The following is a 21,070-nucleotide window of genomic DNA, read 5'->3' as shown; positions in this document are numbered from 1 at the left end:
AAACCATTGTGGCAGTCCTAAAGGAGACAGCCAGGGATTATTTTGCCAAAATGTCCATTTTGTCTGTTAATTTAAAGCTCATGCACTAGGTGAGCTCTCAGGGCCCTTTTTAGATCCTCAGCACAATACTTGTAAAAATCCGAGACAAAAATATTGCAGTTTTCACTGAGGCTCACCAGCAAGGAGTGGTGCTGGAGGAACCAGCTCAGTGCATCACTATGGGCAGCTTCCTCTCTGTGGGATGGGGATTCCAGCGTCACCCATCAGGCTGGGGACAGAACAGCTAAAGAAGAGCATTTCACTGAAAAATGGGACTCCTGGAGTGCTGAGAAATGCCACAGGCCAGTGCTGCTGTCCTTGTGTGACTGTAGGATGGCCCACTTGGGCATCCCAATATGCTGGTCACTGAGAACATGATGGGACGTGAAGTGGCAGATGGCCCCTTATTTCCCATTATTTCAGGTAGACTGGACCTGTGTTATTTACAGCTCCAAAAACCAGCAGCAAAACTCTGGCTCTCATTCATGTGTGTCACTTGGCAATTTGTCTGCAGTGGATATTGCTTCAGTAGCATTCGAATAAACAAATTAAGGGAGGGGAAAGCAACAAATGCAGCTTAAGACTAATTCCCCTCCACCCACCGAATCACTGAGGGCCTTTAAGAGTGTTCAAAGCCAAATTACACTTCAGTGCATAGGATTTAATTTGCATCTGCCAACTGCAGAAGGGGGATTTAGTTGGGTAGGGCATTTGCATTCCATAAAAGGAGTTGATCTCTAATTAAACTAATATCATGTTTGAATTTGCAGAATGATAACTAGGAAGACAAAACACGCAGGTCTCAGCAAGAGAAAGGAGCAGGATCAGGGCAGGGGAGGAGAATGTCTTTAGTCTGAAATGCCAAACACAAACAAATGTATTTCATGGTGTCAGAGGTCTGGGCACCATTTGTGCAGGTGTTGCTCAGAAGAGGCCCAGGAGCTTGGCAAGGTCCAACCTCTTTCCTGGTGAAATTAAAAGTTAGTTCACATTAGTTCTGTACGCTCAAACCTTTCTTTGCATGTGAAGATGACTATTTTTAATGTTCAGCCTTATGAGGACACAGCTGGGTATGTCACCCCAATTGTAGCCACACCAGTTCAGCAAGAAGAATGCGAGGGCTTACAATTCATGAAGTCGGAAAGAGCCCATGTTTGTCTGCATAGCAGCCCAGATCCACCCACAAGATGATGCTGAGTGGTCCTGACAGCCTCTGAGCAAGTACAGGAAGAAAACATATCATCCAGCTAAGCAAAGATCCATTTAAATTTTTTTTCTTTGGTTATGCTGAATCAATATTTATTTTCCAACTCCTGAACGCATGGAGGAAATTCTTTCAGGGCAGCTCAGGCCACCAGAGACAGAAGTATTTCTTACCTGCCATCAAACATTCAGGAAAATCAGTAAACTGTGGCAATTATTTTCACAGATCAATAGATTTTAAGGCCAGATAGGAGCACAATTGCAGCCATCAGCTCTGATTTCCTGCTGTAGAAATCACAGAGTGATTCCCTTTCTGAGCCCAACACCGCGTGCTTGAACCAGAATGCATCTTCTAGTAAGACATCAGCCTATCTTGATTGAAAGACAGCAGCTGACGAGGAAAGAACACCATCCATCAGTGAGACCTCTCATGATAAATTACCCTCCTTCTTAAAACATTGCTCTTTATTTCCTCCTTAAATTCTTCCAATCTTCATCCCCAAACTACTGACGGCAGGCTGATGGGGAGGTGAGCTCCTCAGACCAGATATGCATCTGACAGAGGCCATCCTTGCTCTGCAGCTTACTTTGGGCTCTGATCAAATCACAGTGTATTCTTTGCTGCAACATGCAAGTCCCTTCTCAGGACATGTTCCACTTAAGCTGATGTCTTCCCTCTGACAACACAGCTGGAGAAGACGGAAATCTCCTTTAGGACAGCATCAGAAGAAGAGTTGGGTTGTGATACAGCCATGCCTTGTACAGAACAGCTCAGGGTGGTTTCCTGGACCAGCATTTGCCCATGGCCAGTGATTGCTGTGCCCCTCATGTACACATCAACCTCTGTTGTGGAGTCACAGAGCCACAGCACAGCCCATGGAAGGGACCTGGGAAGATCATCAGGTCCATGGGGTGGGGAGCCTGGATGAGATGCCCAGCACTGCTATCCATTTGCATCTTAAGAGCCCCAAGGATGGGGATTCCACCATGACCCTGTGGCTCCTGGTGAAGAGACAGACTCCATCCTCCTTTAAATCCTGGAATACTGTCATTAAATCCCCCCTGCAAAACCTCTTACGGGCTGAAAAGCCCTCACTCTTTCAGTCTTCCTCCATAGGACAGGTTCTCCAGTCCTTTGGTCGAGGTCACGGCCCTCCCTGGGACCCTAATCACATATCCACAGCTCCACATGGGCTCACTCACAGCAGAGGTGCAGGGGCAGGAGCTGAAGTCTTTGGTCAAACAGTGTCTGTCTGTCTGTCTGTCTGTCTGGGGAGCCAGCCTGGCATGAGGTCTGCAGGGCTTTTCATTGTCAGCCCAGACTCCAGCTGCCTGCTCCATGCTGCTTCCCCCAGGACACAGCTGACAGCACCATCAGCAGAGCAGCCCCTCCAGGCTCAGGGGGAAATCCCAGCCGCATTAAAAGCAAGGAGCTCTGTTTTTATCTCTGATGGGACCGACGTTTTGCTTGGAAACTTTAGAGATGAGAATATTCATAGCCCTGTTATGCATGCTGCACATAAGAACTCGGGTTTGTAATGGAAAACAGAGCTCCAGAGCACTTCTTTTACATAGCTAATTTTAATATCATTTTTTATTTATTTTGCAGTGAAGTGCATCTGCCTTACAATACTTACCCAAGTAAATATCCCATTTCACCTCTCTCCCAGGAAACAGATGTACACAGATCAAACCAAGAAAGACGACTGCTTGTTTTCTTCCCTTGTGGTTCAATCCTGTGCATATGCCACAGTGTGTGGCATTTTCCACTCCTCAAAGGCAGAAAACACACATGACATTAAAGCTTGCTTTCCCAGAAGTTAGTGTTTTTTCAGATGAAAGCACCCAACTAAATGTCCATATCCTTTGGACAGAAATAAAACAGGTAACTTTTCAAGCTAATGAGGTATCTGTGGTCAAGTTCTGATCCCTGTTACAGCGTTACACACCTGTGTTGACTTCCTGCAGGAGATAAAAGCCCCTGCTTTATCTGATGGGTAAAATAAATTCTCTCATGACATCAGCCCGTTTTTTTCTAAACTCCCTCAGTAATTCAAGCCCCCACATCTCTTGGGATGCTCGTTTCCTGAGCTGCTGGAAGCAGCAGCACAGTGCTGTGGTTGTGGAGCTGCTCCCAAGTGCATGCCAGCAGTGGTGAGAGTTGGTCCCATCTCCCAGCTGTGCCTCTGGGCAGCGAGAGGGGCTGAGTGCCTGGGAAAGATGGATTCCCTTCTATCAGCTCTGAGCAAAAAGCAGAGCAGGACAGCTAGAGCTTTTGGACTATCTTGAAGAAACCATGCAGAGCATTGCTTCCCCCAAAGACAAATCTTGCACAGGCCCCTGTGCTTTGGGCTCGCGACTCAAACCTGCGGCAGAGACTAAAATGAAAAGTGTCACCCAGCACAGAGCAACACGGAGCAGAGATGCCTTCCTTTGCTTTTTCCTCCTTGAAACAGCATATGGGGAGACAGCAGAAGGGGAGGGAAGGCTGTGCTGTTACAGAGCTGCAGGGCAATCAGCCTCAGGAATGGTGGCTTCCTTTATATATATATATTTATGTATGCATATATATATATATATAACATAAGAGAATTGTAATCATAGCTCAGTGAGCCTTCAAAACTGTCAAAATGCACAGAATTCCTCATGAGGAGGGGAGAAAAAAAAGGCAGCTTGTCAACATGCTTTGCATGCTGAGGCTGGTGTTCCAGCAGGCTGCTGGCTGCTGTAGGAGATTATAAAGTCAGTTTGGTTTCGCAGCGGGATGCAGGGGGAAGTGGAGGGGAAATATCTACCTGTGCAATCCCAATTAACATAAATTTGCAGGTCCTGCTCTCCAGGAACAAACAAACAAACAGTATTGGTGGGAATAAAGGGCAGCATGGGGGCAGATTGGTTCTTTTTTGCCACTGGAACTGGGAAGGTGCAAACGTTGGCAGTGTCTTGGGGAAGGGAGAAGTGGAGTTGGGCAGAGAGATGCCTCCAGGCCTCTCGTGGTCCATGGGACGTGTGTGGGGTTTCCTTTGAGCTCCCTGGTTCAGCCCCGAGCATGAGGAGGAACCTCTCCAGGGTGAGCTTCACCCCACCTGAAACTCCTGGCTTCTACTGTGGTCAGGAGGAAGCAAGGTGACATGGTGACTGTCCTGTGCCAGATGGCAGAAGAAGCTTCTCATTCAGCCTTGGGCTATTTGAGGGCTATTTGAGTACCTGTAGCTCCAGCTGTCGGCAGGAGGAGGCACCAGGCACATCAGGATCTATTCAGGATATTCAGAATAGAACACCCAGCATCTGTTTGCATCTTCAGGTGCCTCGGCACCTTGACAAACCTTGTCTTTCCTCACCAGGAAGTGGAGGCAGTGGCACTGCCGTCCATCAGAGCAAGGCTGGGCTCACAAGTCTGTGATAGCTGCAAGGCATGATGGCAGCACATTCCTGGGAAGTGTGAGCTGAGGGGGTGCTGACACCTGCAAACACCTGCCCAGATGTTTTAAGTGAAAGGGAAGCAAGCAGGAGCTGTGATAAGGGGTGGCTTTTTGGACAGGCTCATTACTTGCATTCTGCCTTTTGCAAAACCAGGGCTTGAGATAGGAGCTAAGGAGCAAAGCCTGGAGGGTTTGTGAAAATAGACATTTCTAGTCTGGCAGGCTGAAATCGGTTCATATTCAGTCCCTAAAAACTCCTAAAATATGCAGACAGATGGCCTCACACCAGCCTTCTCTCTGAAGGAACAAAATCCTACATATCTCATTTTCTGTAATATCCTCTTCCTATGCTGTTCTGACCCCCACCTCTTTACCCCATTAAAATCTGTGGCTTTCAGTAGCTTCATAGACAGAACACAAGAAATCAGGAACAACTGATACAGTGCTTTGGCTCCTATCCTCAAATGGAGACCTCAGCAGCACTTTATTGATTTACAAGCAGCAGGATCAGGTCTCTTTTTCATGCGTAAAATACAGAAATTGCTGCTTTCACTACAGCTTGTGTTATCTCCAATTAGCTGCACTGACATGATTTGTTCTCCCATAGTCTTTGTTGCATAACTAATCATAGCCAATAAATATAAACACAAAAAATAATTAGCCTAAATTGTCTAGACGTACGTGCCAAGCACATCCATTTAAACATGAAGAGGACATGCAGATTTCCTGAGATTATAACATTTTATTTCAGTTTATTCCAGTCTGCGGAGCTTTGGGTAAAGTAGGGGATGGAGGTGCACGTGAAGGGCTGTAGCTATAGTGATGTACATCCAAATAAACCCTATCTGCTCTCCAGGTAATTCAGTGTTTAATTCAGCGTCAGTTCTGTTTATCACTTCGTTCCAGGCGATCCCAGCATTTTGACATTCCCAGAGCATATGTCTGAGTATTAATGAAATATTGAAAGAAGTCCCCAATAAGAGCTTCCACTAGGAAGGGGGGAAAGATGAGCAGAACCCCTGCTGCTGCTTCTTGTTCTTAATAGCAGTAACGATGCCACCCCAAGGACTGGTTTGCTGGCGCTAACTTAATAGCGGTAATTGATGGGGATGGAATATCATTGCTGTGAGCTACTTGAAAGCAAAGCTGAGACGGGCTGTCTGGGGAGGACAGGAAGCACAGTGACACACTGGTGGTTCCCAGGTGGTGCCAGGTGACCCAGCAGCTCCCCGTGGCTTGGGCAGAAGAGGTGCCTGCGTGCTCCATCAGCTCTCAGTGCCATCCGGATGCGTGCAGCTTTGCCTTTATCAGACACGTTAGCAGGATCAGTGCTGGGCTGTCACAGCTGCTGTGAATCTAGAGGGTTTTTTTCTTTTGCTGTTCTCTTCTGGGCAATTCTTGTCACCACCAGTTGATGGAAAAGTGTATTTATTACCTAGAAGTTTCCAGGCTGCTCTTCTCGCCTACTGGAGCACAAGGCTACCCAGCCACAAAATCTATATGAAGCATGGCCAGCACTTACAGTGCAGTCACAGCTTTTATTTAAAATCGAAGCAGGCTATTTCTGCCTTTGCACTGATAGCCTGAAAATGTGAACAACTTTACAGGCAGCTGAAACTCTGAGACAGGAGGCTGAGAGCCCTCTGTGTGTGACCTCAGCAGCTCTCCTGGCATTTCAGCAGCTCTGTTGACTCAGAAGGAGGACACAAACTTTTTGAATGGGAGAGATTGGTCATGCTGCTGTTTTCTGCACGAGGGCTGTCCTTTCAAGTTTAATTTTTAAATCTGCTGGGTTGGTGCTTATTGTGTCCCACATCACTGTCTATATTGCATTTGCTTTATTTCCCTGGGGCTGAGCTTTGCTTGCACCGTGTCCCTCCGTGTGAAAAACAGAGCAGGAGCTGGTTGTTGGGTAGCTGTGCTTTCTGCTGGTGAGGTGAGGGCCACTTAATAATCCCCCCCCCCAGGCTTTCCAACACTGCATGTAATGCACACTGATGTCTGTAAATCCGAATGCTTCTCCAAAGTGTGCAGACTCTGACTCTAACAAGTGGGATTGGGAATCTCAGGGGAAGGAGCCATCCTCATTTACTCCTCGTGATGCAAACTGAGAAGTGAAAGGAAGCATAAGGAGGCTTGGCCATGAGCCTGTCAGCAAAGATTGTTCCAAACCTCCTTCAGATCAACCTCAGCTGCTGATTATGTTAGCAGTGGGTTGTATGCAAGGGCTGTGTGAGGATGGGGATGCTGGGGTTGGCAGGTCCACCACGTGCTCTATTCTGCAAGATATTCCCAGCGAGACTTAAGAGAAGTTTTAGCAACATCCAGCAATTAATGGAAAGCTTTCGATGGGTTTCAGGCATGTGCTCTGTGCTGATCCAGTTGAGAGAAAGGGTTCTTCATCAGCAGAGATCTCCCCAGACCTGCAGCACATTGCTGTGCTCAGGCACATTCATCATCGAGGCAAAGCTGTAGGTTTGTGGGAAGCTCAGGGCCTGATTATTTATGTCACGCTTAAAAGTTGGAGTTTTCTCATGCAGAATTGAAGCATTGCACAAATATGCCAATTTACACATCATTTTCTATGGGAAGCTGAATGGTTTCATTTCAGCGGTCTCGTTTCATTTCAGTTGTGTCCTAAATCTGTTGTTTCAAGACAGTAAATCCGTAGGTTTTCTATATTATTGTTATGCTTCATTTCTTTTGATCAATTTTATTACATCATAATTCACATTGTCTCACGGTACAGATTTCATATCGCAATGTTTAGGATTGTCTAAACAACATTTCTACCTCTTCGGAATGATAAGTTCTGAAATTAGGGAGCTCGGATGATGCAGCCACATTGAAACAACCACCGTGCAGCGTCCAATGGAGCAAATGTTCACAATTCCTGCTGTACCATTCTTTATTATGGTTGTCATTATTACTACAGCTGTGTTTTGTTATTTTTTTTTTTTTTCTTTCTGAACCAGAATGAAGTTTCAAAGGGAAGTGGTAACGTTTAAAAAGAATGGCAGTCTCCTTTTCAAGCCCCATCGCTGTCTCACAGTGTCCCTGGGATTAGCAGGGAAGCAGTTTCCTTCCGGTATCAGTTTGTGAATGACTCCTTGGGATCTCACCACACATTCCCCTTTCCCCAGATATCAGCCTGCTCACACGTGGGTGTCTGATGATGCCATTTCCAAGGTGAAATTGCAGGTTTTGACAGCACTCTTTTTGCTGTAGGAACTTGGTTTTCCGCAGCGTTACCATCTGCTGCTCAGAAGGTGGGTGAGCCATCCTCGGGCACAGCGAGAGCTCAGGCAGATTTTTGGTCTCAAGGCTGAGATTTTGGAGGATGCAGAAGCGTGTCCTATCAATGGGAAGTCCCATGGGCAGACAGGGAGCCCTGCAGGCTGCACCCCACACTCTTTGGTAGCGCTGGAGCACAGCTTATTCGTGTAAGAATGTTGTGCTCTCAGATTGCAAGTCCTTCAGATTATGGGCTGAGTTAACAACATGAAGTCGTCAGAGCTTTTGAGATTTCATATTAGCAACTTGCATGCAAATACATGCAAATAAATGCAAATAGACAGACACTTCTTGCAGCCCAGGTTATTAAAGGAGCTGCTGCTCATAAGAGGATTTTCATAATAAGGATCCCACAACATCCATTAAAACACAGTTTACTGTAAATTACACTAAATACAGGGTTGTTATCCTTGACAGAGCTTTGCAGAAGGAAGGAGCAGGAGTGACGCTGCTTCTCCCCACCTCATCTCCCATCTCCTCTCCATGTCTCGAAGTCTCTTGCAGTAGGCCAGACTGTAATTAATTGTCCTTAATGCCCCACTGGGCACTGTGAGATGATTTTAAGAGCCAGTGTGGTCCAGCTGCCTTATCAGACCTGTGCCATGGGTCTGTGATGGCACTGCGTCTGCTCGGCAGCTCTTGGCTGCTATCAGCACCAGTGTGCTGCTGGCACTTCCCAGGGCTCGTCCATGAGCTCCATCAGTAAGAAGGTTATTTCCATCCTTCAGTGCAACAGCACAACAGATTGAAGGGACAGGATGCCACAGCTCCAGTAGCAGTCAGAAGTATTTGAATGCTGGCTTTGTGCTTGCAAGTCACAGAATCACAGAATGGCCAGGGTTGGAATGGACCTTAAGGATCATGAATCTCCAACCACCTGCCACACGCAAGGCCACCAACCTCCACATTTCATAGCAGCCCAGGCTGCCCAGGGCCCCATCCAACCTGGCCTTGAACACTTCCAGGGATGGGGCATCCACAGCCTCTCTGGGCAGCTGTTCCAGCACCTCACCACTCTTTCTGTAAAGAATTTCCCCCTGACATCCAAAGTCCTCTCTAGAGCACCTGGATGGCTCACGTCAGCAGCAGGTGACCTCCCACCTCGACTTGCTTTTCAGGCACAATAGGAAGAGGCACTTCTCTCACACCTTTCCCCTGTGGTTTAAAAAAGAGCCATTAGCGAGAGGGAGCTTTAAGAGACCGCTGAAAGAGATCTGTAAATTGAAGGAGTATCTGCTTAGGAAATGGTTGGGTCACAATCAGCCTCTTTGAGCAGGGAGGTTGGGTTCATTGGATGAACCAGAACCCGTGATTATAGGCAGCTGCCAAGGAGAGTCACTTACCTGAACCTTTTCTGCACAGGGCAGAGGAAGAGAAATGCTTTTCTCCCTCCTTTCAAAATATTTTTTTTTTTTTTCAGAGAGAGAGAAAACCAAACATTGGGAAATGATTGGTCTACACTTGGAAATATTTCCCTTTTGAAAAGACCTCTCTCAGCCCCCCTCATCGTAGTGCATCTCGAGTGTCCTGCTGTGCTCCTGGAGACAAGAGTTGTGACTGTCAGCCAGCTTCATCTCTCTGAAAGGCAGGTGTTAAAGTACTCCAAGGAGTCACTTCAGGCCCATCCCTGCAAGAAGTGAAAGAAGTAACCCCTTGGAGATGCCTTGATCTACTGGCCAACTTTTAGCTAGGTTTGATATATCCAGGTTGGTCCCACTTGAATTATACTCACAAAGTGGAGAAAAGAATAGGACACCCACATTCCCATTCCAGGGGGTGTTGCTGTAGTGACGAGAAGCAGAAGTAGATGCTTTAATGCCTCTGCTATGGTCAGCACTACAGATGCATCCCACGTCCTTATGTAACATCCCTCCAGCCACCTCACAGAACGCCTGTCCAGCAGGAGAGATGCAGTAGCAGATTTAGAAGCGTGTCGATTCACACGTTGGGTGTATATAAGCAGCAGGTGAATAATGGTAAATTCCATTTAGAAATGTTTGCCCTTGAGTCTTCTGCTGGGAACACAGTCACAAGCCTCTGTACCTTTTTAAGCACTATGGGGCTCAGTGACAGTGGATTAACATGATTACCCCAACCTCTATTCCTCTCCTTTAATCACCAGACCTTGCTCCCAGCGGCTGTTTGTAGCTTGCAGTCTGAGTTTATGCACTTCCTTCTGAGCAAAGAAATTTGATTCTCCTTCTCTTAGTTTCCTCTTAAATATGTTGAAAAACCTCCAAACCAATGTTTTCATGAGAAGCTGCAATTTCTGGTGGAAAAGGAGATACTCCTGGCAGGCTGAACAGAGTAACTGTGTGGAAACTGAAGGGAAAAAATGTCTGTAATTATTGTTAATTCACTGGTGTTGTTATCATCATTGCTCAAGGCAGTTCATTGCAGCAAGCACCACACAGAACATCAATAGAAGTAAAATAACTCAGTGCAGTGTACGACATTCAGCAGTAACATCAGAAAATTCATTAAAAAAAAAACAAAAACAAACAACAACACTCAAACCCTTGAGCACACAGTTGAAGTTCACTATTTCTGAAGGCATTCGGTGAAAAGTTCCTCCCTTGGAATTAAAGCTGTGCTGTGAACCAACATCATGATGCTGCGTGGCTGGACCTGGCTCCTGCAGCACTGCTGTCTCAACTGCAGCTGGGTGACATTTCCAAACAGTTAGAATGCTGGAGACAAACAAAGTGCATTTTTCAGGCTGCATTCCTTGTGTATTCCAGCAGGTGAAGATTTGAGTTGAATTCCGCTTTGATTACAGTGCTGATTTAAGGAGTCGGGAGGAAATTATGGCTCTGTTCCACCCAGAAATGCTGAAGGAACCAGCTGGGCTTCCTAAGAACCTGTCCTGGAAGGAGGTGAATTGCCCTCAGGGCTGCCTGCTGCTCTCCATTGCCTGTATGCTCAAACTTGGGTTTAGATAACTGAATTTGAACCAATAAATCTCACCCTTAGTGAATACAAGCCCCTCACCTCTAACAGGGTTGAAACTACATATTCCTTCCAACCCACACCTTTCTATGATGCTGTGGATCTGTGATTCTATGGTTCCATGGCTGCAGACCCACATGCTCCCCCCAGCACCCTGCTGGCTGCTCTCAGGTAAATCCTTTGCTTTTTCCATCCATCCATCCTTTGCATTGCTCGGGAGTGCAAACTGATGGTCACAGTAGGATAGTGCTGGATAATCCATACACAAATTCAGCTTTACATCCAGTGTATCAGTGCGACCCCCAAGGGAAACCTAAGGTCCTCCTGTTGGTACTTACAGTGAAATATTTAGGCTTGCTTTTATATATATTATATATATTGAGGCTGTTGTTGTATGATAAGGTTGTTTACAGAGAAGAGGTTTGCTTCTATGAAGTATAACTGCTGGGGATGTTGGTGAGTCATGGATGCTGGTGAAGCTGTTTTCAGACTCTGGGCCACGTGCAGTTTTGCTGCAGTTTCGGACCTGGTCTTGGAGTCTTGCTGGAGCACTGAGGTCAAGTTCTCTGCTCCAGCAGGGAAAAATACTTCTAATTACCATGTGGGATGGGGCTGCTTGGCCTTTGATGGCTTCTCTGAAAGATGGATTTCAGTGGCTTCAGCTACAGCAGTGAGAAACATATCTAAATACAAATGATACACTTCAGTTTGTAATCAATCATTAATTAAGATAGTCAAGGGATGCCTACATCTTGGCACTGACTAGAAAATATAACAAGCCACTCAGGTAATGAATTTCACTCACATATAGAGCAGTCCTCTGAAATAATGAGCTTTGGAAACAGTCTGTAGGTGCTGAGTGTTTATTGATGTTAGGAACTCAGTGACCCTGCTCCAGCAGGCCATGCTTTTTAGACAGCATCTTCCCTTCAGGTGCACGCTTCCTCTCATCAGGGCAGTAATTCAGGCACTGCAGCACACCAGCATGAATGGAAACATCCTGCTCTGCAGCTGGGCTGTGCAGTCAGAGCCCGTCTTTAGTCCTCTGGGTGTTTTGCAGGATAAATTACAAGCTGGTCATTAACCTCTTCCTCCATTCGTGTGCATTTTCATTGCTCAGATTAAACTCCATCAGCTGAGCACAGCCAGAGGGAGGGAAGCTGAAGGGGCACTGCAAGATGGGATCATAGTTCTGCATTTCTTTTGGGCACTGAGATGTTAATTGTTCAGAGGAAAGGGAATCCAGCTCACTGTGGCTCCTCTTAAACTCAACCAATGCAGTGCGTGCTTATTATGGAAGGACCTGTGCTCTGTGCATTGTTCTGTCATCTCCTAAGGCTGTATTACACCAAAGGCTCTTTCCTGCCCAGTTTGCTTAACAGCATGCAGTGCAGGAGAAGGGCTGAAAAAGTCTCTTTTGTCCATACCCCGCCACATTTCAATGAGAGCAACTCCTGGAGCCACTGCCAGAAAGAGGTGAAAACGTCCACTGGAATCACCAAGAGTGGTTTGATGTTTTCCCTTGTGAGGATATTCAGATCGAGATGCTTTAGAGTCAGACACATCACCTGCCTCACAGCTAAAACAGAATCGGCCAAAGAGCTTGGTAACCTGTGGGATCTGCATCTGATTTGCTTTGATTTACTGCATGTAGCTCCTGGCAGAAACACAGACCCTGCTATCATCATCCCCGGGGTGAGCTGATGCATCTGTACATGTGCAAGAGAAAAAGAGCATTTAAACACTGGCTGGCTTGACCTTGGGAGGATGGATGGCTCTTTGATGGTTTGTGAGCTTGGTTTTGCCCAGTGCCCTCACTTCTGCAGCAGACATTGGGAGCGTCTGAATGTGCTTAGTGCAGTTCAGAGCAAAGGAAGAGGCTGGGATGAGAGCGGGACCTCTGCATGGCACTGAGCCTGGGCAGGCAGAGGGGGCATGAGAAATGTCAGAGCAGCCAACAGCAGGGCTCGAGCCCAGGGATTCCTGTGAGGAGATTACATGAGCTTAAGCAGATGGACTCTCTGGGAAAACAAAACCCAGCGAGCAGTGCTGTGTGTGTGCGTGCTCCTGCAGAGAGGAGATGCAAGCAGAGCAAGGGCTGTAATCTGATGTACAGAGCAGTGGGAACAAAGGCAGGCTCCTGACCCAGCGCCCAGCAGAGAGCTAGCAGTGTTTTTAGAGGGGCCTCTCAACTTGTTCCCACTCTGTGTGTGCACCAGAGATAAGAGGGACAGAGACTGGGATCCGTTTGTTTAGCTGTGTAAACAACTCAGCTGACAGCTAAAATTACAAGCTGCTGGTGAAAGCACGGGCTTTCGTGTTGATCCACCATACACCCAACCCTATCTTTCCTACTGTGCACACAGCAAAATTAAATAAAGCGAAAGCTAGAGTCTTGCCATGCATATAGTTACAAAGGTTTGTCTTCACTACAGAGACAGGACTTGATTGTGAATACTCTCAAAAGATAATAATGTCAATTTCATTATTTTTTTTTCTTCTTTCCTGCACCACTCCTTAATCCACAGAGGTACCCTCGGCTGAAATAAGCTGCCTCTGCTTTCTGTTGCTTTGTATGGCACTCTTCTCCCTCTTTTGCTCTCAGTAAGAAAAATGAACCAGTTCCAGCAACACTGCAGAGGAAAATGTTAATACAGAGGCTGAGCGACTGTATTCCCAGCTGCTGTAAGCAGAAGCACCTGCTGACACGGGTATGGAAGAGCCAGTGCTGACCAGTCTAAATCCTGGGCTGCAGGTTCCCTGCCTGTCTGGTGGGAAACCCCAGGATCTGACAGATCCAAGGGCTGGTGCTGCTTTGTCCACCTAACGGGGTTCCTGGGGCCTTTCTGCCCCTCAGGGCTCCCATTGGCTGCACAGGAGCAGATAGATGAAGGTCTCTAGTGGTGACAGTTGGCTGTTCTGGTGGCTTTCTGCTTTTTTTAGCTACTTGCACAGTGATAAAAACAAGCTCTGAAGCGATCGCTCCATTTGGCCAACATTATGGTTGGGAATGCAACACTTTCTTTGTTACCCACTGGTTTCTAGGTATTTAATTAATGTTTTCAGCTTCTGGTGGTCTTTCCCACTTTGGTATTTTATGACAATCTGCTGAAGACTCTTCCTGCACCTTATTGCAGAGCAAATTGCTCCTTAATGTCTCTGCACAGCCCAGCAGTGAAGGAAATGCCACCTTCCCCAGTCTGTCTGTCTGGTGCCTTCCTGGCCCTGCTGGTGGTGACTTGTTTGGTTCTATCATGAATTCCACTTCTGTTTATTTTGTCAAAGGCATACAAAGAGATAGGATGGTTTCCTTCTTCTACCAAAAAAGGAGATAAAAATCCAGTGCAACTGATTCTGAATCCTTGTTTCTTGCAGGGGGGAGGCAAGAAACAAGAAAACACCCTTCTGCATTTGGGCTTTTTAGAAAAAAAAATAGAATGCTTTTCACTAAAACAGTGCATTTCCAAACAGAAAACAAGGAGTTGGCTGACAATGTCTTCATTCATCAGAGCTGCAATCCAAGAGCTCTCAAACAGCAGAATGCTTCCTGGAGAACAAAAGGAGAGACTGCTTTACACAGCACCAACCAAATCCTGATCCTCAAACATGAATAAAGGTGGGAAAGGAGTGCACAGTTTGTGCACAGCTTGTGGGCTGGGCAGCCCTAGCAAAGTCCATTCTCCTGCCCTTGTGAATGGAGCCCACTGGGTCACACCTCTAGCAGCCAAAGTTCATCACCAGCAATGGCAGCAGCAGATTGAAAGAAGGGGGATGATGAGGAAAGAGAAAGGGGAGAAGGAATTTGGATGAGCACACAGAGGCTGGAGCAGCTGGTGTGCTGCAGATGTTTGAGGAAATGTGTTTTCCATCTCTAAAAAACTGAAAATACGTGGATATATCTTCGAGATGGCTTTTCTTTTTTCTTCTTATTTTATTTTTTTTTTTCCCTTTTCTGCAAAACTTAAAAATAAGCCCAAAAAAACCCCCAACAACCCTCAAAGAATTTTTTCTTTTCCCATTGGGTTAACGCCAAGCGAGAGGGAGGAAAAAATGAATAGGATATGCAAAGAGTCAGAATGTTCAGGGATCGAAATGGGAGATATTTTAACCCAAACAACAGCTTTCTGCTGAAGTTCTCACTTTGGTTAAAAAGCTGTTCTGTGCTTAAATGTACACAGAGTAGGAGAGAGAAAGGGGTTTCAACTCAAACTGTTTTAACTGGTTTGCTGTTTTTTCCCACTGGTGTCTTCCACTCTTCAAGAATTCTGTGGCAGATAAAATAAATCAGTGACTGCAGTGAGATGGGGATGAATTGGGTGCATTTGTAGTGATTTACCCTTCCTGTGAAACATCCAGAAAAAAAACCCTGACTGAAAACCACTTGCAACATACAGTGATGCAAAGAACAGCCAGCGTATGGAAGTCCTATTTATCTCAGTGTAATCCTAGTTAAAATCATTAGCGAGGCTTTAACTTGCCCTGCCACAGCTTTAAGTCCCCTAATCACATCAAGCCCTGCGCTTTGCTGGCCATTGCAGGGCGATGATTTATCTTGGGATTAAGCTGCAGTCGTCCTCCTTCTACTCTAATTTTTAAAAAGCACCTCCTATGAACTAATAACAAGAAGTCATTCTTACGGTTCAATTTCCCGGCCATTATTATATTAAGAAATACCATCTCGGTTCAAATGGCTTCAATTTCCTAATCCTGAATAACCTAAAGGATGAGGAGTGACCTTGCTTTATATCAAATAAAGTGTAATGCAGTGGCAGAGTTTAAATCCCAGGCAGTTCATCAGCAGACCCCACCATCACCGAGTTTCTTAGTGAACGCTGCCCCAGATCTGGGAAGCTCCACCTCGGTTCTTCCTACGTTCTCTTCCTGCCCTATCCCTGACATCCAAGAAATCAATGCATAACCACTCTCTTGTATTTTCCTTTTCAATTCCCACGAAAACCTTTTCAGCTAAAAAACAGCAAGAAAACCCCAAAGCTTTTCCATCAAAAATATCGTGTTTTGTTCCAGGCGTTGCATTAGCCAGAAAAGGAACAGAAATGGCAAAATACCATCATCAGCTCACAAAGAGTGATGAACTCCCTGTATTTTGTAGGTGCTTACTCAAAGTGTGCCTGGGGACTCAGCCATCTCCGAGCTGTTTGTTGTCTCCTTAAGCATTTCAAGCACCGTGCAGTGTTGTGCACGTGTGCATGGAGAGGCTAGGGCAGGACCTGACTGTTTTACTCTAAAAGTCATTTAAGTGGGAATTTGATTTCCTTCAATCTTCAGATCCTTTTTTTTTCCACTGGGGAGCAGGGCTGTATTGTAACCGAGCTGACAATCACAGTGTCTTACTTAAAATGAAATAGTCAAAATATTGTGTCAGGAATCCTGTCTAAAGTGATTTCTTAGGCTGTCACTCATAGCTGCCATCCTAAAGACTCTGGTTCCTATTAGCAAAGATAGTCAACACATAAATAACCTCAAGAAATAAATGCAGTTAAAATGAGGAACACCCGGATCTGCTGATAGCACCAGCAATCGAACCTTTGGGAAATGTTAAAGAAGAAAATACAATCCAAATATAAAAATAATGTAAAAAGGAATCTGTCAAAACGTAAAATTCAACATTAACAGAATTAGCAAATGCCATTAGCTCTGCCTTGACATCTAATTGCATGTTTGTGCTGTGCAAACAATCATAATGATTGAGCGGGCTCCACTTTATGCCCATTTTTATGGTGCTTAATATCATTAAGGAGGGGTGGCATTTTAGCAAACGGAGATCTTCCGTATCTGTGTTGGATCTGGACCGACCCCCATCGCACAGAACTGCAGAAGTGTGGTTACTCACAGACCCCAGTGGGGCAATGACGTTTCCCCATGGCTGCCAGGCTGCCCTCCGTCCCCTTGGCAGGCAGTGCAGTTCTGCTGCCTTCCAGCCAAAGCGGTGCAATAATCGTGCAATGTGATTTAAGTAATAAAGAAATTGCTGTACATGCTGTTTGGTTTCTGGAGAACTGGGAATAGAAGAGGCTCAAGTTGCAGACAAGTGCATTAATCTTTTCGGCTTTCCTGGAACGAAACATCAGAGGCTTTAACCTATTCTTTATTGCTATTCCAATGCCCTGGATGGTACTTTTAAAAATAAACTCCTGAAGAAGGCAGGAGGGGAAAGGGGATCTTGAAAGCTGTTCGTTAGCATACTGCACAGCAGACCTCAACCTCTGGAAAAGCAGAGCCAGTAAAAAAATCAGTAACGTTGTTTCTGATTATTATTTGATTAAGAAGCTGGTGATATTCAATATTCTTCTGGAAGCTCTGTCTCCCAGGGGTAAAAGAGATCTGGGCTTCTTATTTTAAAGAGAAGATAATGCTTTGGACTTTGCGTGACTCAACATCTGAAACAGCAGCTCATGAGCACCAGAGAACCCACTGGAAATGCAAAACAGAACCTCACCATTGATTTGTATGTGCGTAATCTCACTATGTAAAGCACGCTGTCTGTGTGATTCAGGAGGTTTCTGAAGCTCCATGGTTGTGACCCTCCTTCCAGGATAGGAACCTGGGCTGGAATTGTCTCGTTCTTTCAGCTGTGTTTACCCCGTAGCTATCCCTGTTGGTAGCAATGCAGATCATATAAAATATATCTCCAGGTGCACGAAGGGAAAAAGGATATATCTGTGCAACTTAATGAGCTTTGTGAGCTTCTGTCAATTTTATGGTCACTAGTGGGATGGGAATTTAAAATGTTCTGCTCTGAAAGCTTTGGCTTGAGCCACCAGCACTAAAGGAGGGCTCCTGGCAACCAAACTAATATCAGGCTGTGTGATCTGTGGATCCATCACGAGCTGGGAAAGTGGCAGTTCAATTCCATGTGGCAGGACAAGGGCTGTGCAGGTTATTTCTGGGGAAAAGAGGCAAAATTTTACTGTCTACAAAGAAAGGCTGTTCTTTGGAGGAGGTGTCAGGCAGAAGCTGAAAGTTCAGAACTTGATCTGTTCTGCTGGTGCCACAAGACCTCGGGAAAGGTACTCAGCAGGAGGGTCCTCGGAGAGGGGACGTATCACAGGAGCTGCAGCATCGACTTCTTCAACAACAAAAGCAATGTAATGCGTTGGAGAGTAGTGGGTATGAATACCTGAGCTTGTTAGAATTCCAGCCCTCATCTTTCAGAGGCCTCGGTTACTGTTTCCCACGTCCATCAGTTGCTCAGATTGGAGCTTGCTGTAATTACAGAGACGTGCTGGATGTGCTGCAGCAATTACGGCACCTGCAAGCAAGTGGGAGAGTGGATGATGAGTACGTTTGGTTTTCCAGCATCCTGGAGAGGTTTTGTACAGGCTTGTTTTCATCAGGTCGAAGGGACTGTGTTCTGCTGTGCCGTGCTGATACCTGAAGACATCCCTCAGTGGGATAATCTGCTGTGATCTGAGTGGAATGCTGCCTGGAGTTCTTTTGTTACCTGCTAAGTTGGTGTCTCAGCGTATCATGGCAAAGCATGGGAAGGGAGTTTGCAACTGGAGAGCAAAGCCCAAGTTTTCATCTGCTGTCCTCAGAAAAGGAAACCAGAGAACCAGAAGGGCCGTGAGAAAAGATTATGGTCAAACCATGAAATCTGTGCTCCTAAAGAGGTCTCCAGTCCTGCTGGAAGTTATTTCTCCATGGTAGAGATGGAGTAGCTGCTGTTGTGTTTGCTCCCAGTGCGTGCAAAGGAATCTCAGGGCCCATTCGCAGCGTTGCTCAGCCAACCCCCCCTTGAAGCACCTCTCTGCACCCTGCAGTGTTCCTGGACTGAAGGACAAATCAGCCTGGCTGGGTACCCTCTGCTCTTGGCTTATCTTGGCGTCATTTTGGTCCTGGGATCAGGGCCGAACAAAAACCAAAACTGCTGCTTACAGATGAGTGCATCCTGCACGTCCTCCTGCTGAAAAGAGCTGAAGGAGTTAAATCTTTTCTTTCACCATCTCCCAGGTAAAGCCAAAGGTACCTTCGACGCCTATTGTAATGGAGAGTGATTATGGGAACTAAAATTTGCAATGGAATTATGGTAATTGTATCTTCTGTTCCAACAGGTATTTTGAGGAAGCCAGCATTTTAGATAATTAGCGTTATTTTGTGTAAATAGCAGAGAGGACACAGGAGGAAGCAGTGGTTCTATGACAGGCGTGTTTGCTGACATGGGCTTGGCTGAACCTGCTGAAGATTTCCTCTTCAAGAAGAAAATGAATGATCGCAAGAGGGCCGGGCAGAACTGGAGGTGTCTGCAGCACTTCAGGTGTTTCATTTAACCAACGTTGCCAAAGTGTGCTTTCTTCTCAAATTCAAAGCTCCTTAGCCTGATATCTCAGCTGCCACAGACCTTCTCTACCTCAGGCTCTTCTTCTCATGTAAACTGGAACAAGGAACTTTGCAAGGAATGGCATTTTTGCTGGTATTTCTGCTCTGCTAGTGTTGAGAATAAATGAGACAGATTGAAAATGAAGGCAAAATAAAAGTAAAGGATTATTTCCATCCTGAATCTCTAGTGAGGTTTGAATTGGGCTTTTCAATAAGATTCCAATCTGAACAAATCCTGCTCTTCCTACTTGACGCTGACTGTCTCTGTAATATCATTTCACACTTCAGTTCTGTAACCTTGACTTTGCAGAGGGTAAAAGTACCCATGTGAGCCACGTGGTTCAGATGAACCAATGGAAGCTGAGATGCAGCTTATCCAGGACATTTCATATTCAAAAATGACAACATTCAGCTTCGTGCAGAGAATAATTGAACTTCAGATAGACTCAAGCTGACACATCCCTGAAAGCAGTTGAGCCATGACAGGTTGTGACATTACCTTCCCTCAGCCCATCTGCACGGGAGCTCCTGCCCATCCCCAAAGCTCTGGCTTAGTGACAATTCATGGAGCTAACACCTTGTGTTTGCATTGGGCTGGGAAGGGGCATCCACACAGCTGGCTGCCAATACAGTCACAAAGAAAGCAGAGGAAAAAAAAAGAGTGAAGTCATGCTTTGATTTCTGTATGAGCTTCCTGTTCGGCAACACCAAGGCTTCAACAAACAGGAAAATGGCTCAGTCAGTGCCCTTGTTGCAAAAAGAAGGGAATTGATGAGCAGGAAACACATGTGGGACTCCGAATCATGTGATATTTGGCATGAGAAAAAGGCTTGCAGGGTTGAAGTATTGCCACGCTCCCGGCCAGGAAGAGTTGAAAATCTTTGTCACAAGTGTAGAAAAGCAAGCAAAAAATCTTCCCCCGAACCTTGCAGATTTTGAAAAAAAATACCCTTCCATTTGTGGCTTTAATGTGGTGTGGAGAAGCTGGTGCTGTTCTGTAAGCTGCAGAGAGCCTGTGGGGGAGCAGAGCTGACCTGCTGAGAACTGATCTGCGTGGTAAGATGGTTGCTCATCTCTGCTCCTTCTCTCTCCTTACCATGGGAGGCTGCACAAGTGGGATCTGCAGGTCTGCATTAGTGTGCAGCCCAGGAGCCCATTTCAGGCACTGTGCAGAACTGCTGATTGCATCCCAAGCAAAATTTTCACTTTCCAGAGTGTTTTCCTGGCTTTCTCAGCAGCTTGATCACTGAAGTGCTGCAAGGTTTCCAGGAGCTCCATCATGCCCAGATGAAAACATTCGAGTCTTCCTAAACCTGGACATCTTGTTCAGATCTTGCAGCTAAATAAACGAGGATGCGTGGCATAAATCTGGGGCAGAAGTGCACAACTTCAGCTCTTGAGAAGAAAGCCCTGTGGATTTAAGAGAATTTTTTCACGTCGTGGACAAAAGCCAACTGAAATACCTGAAAATCCTGAGAACGTGTGATGTCTGTGCACTCTCTGTTCATGAATGTGGACAAAAAAAAGCAGTAGAACTTTAGCAGGGAGGTCTTAAAAGTCAAATGAGGACCTTAATTTCCCAGCACAGCTTTTTATTCCCAGGCATGTACCGCTGCAGCTAACAGCACACCGATGGGCTGCTGCTCACCGAAGGGGAAATACATCTTTTAAGTCAAATATTTGTCATGCCTGTGAGAAATTAATTGCTAGTTTTACATAATTAACTTCCTAGCAGGCTGCTTCTCTAAAAGCAAAATGACCTCAGGGACAGTAGCAAATTCTAAAAATTTAAGTAAATAAGTGATCCCAGTTAAGGAGATCAATGA

The sequence above is a fragment of the Tetrao urogallus genome, assembly GCF_951394365.1.
Source record: "Tetrao urogallus genome assembly, chromosome: 23".
Lineage (NCBI taxonomy): Eukaryota > Metazoa > Chordata > Aves > Galliformes > Phasianidae > Tetrao > Tetrao urogallus.
The sequence above is the reverse complement of the archived record's forward strand: the minus strand, read 5'-3'. Positions refer to the sequence as shown.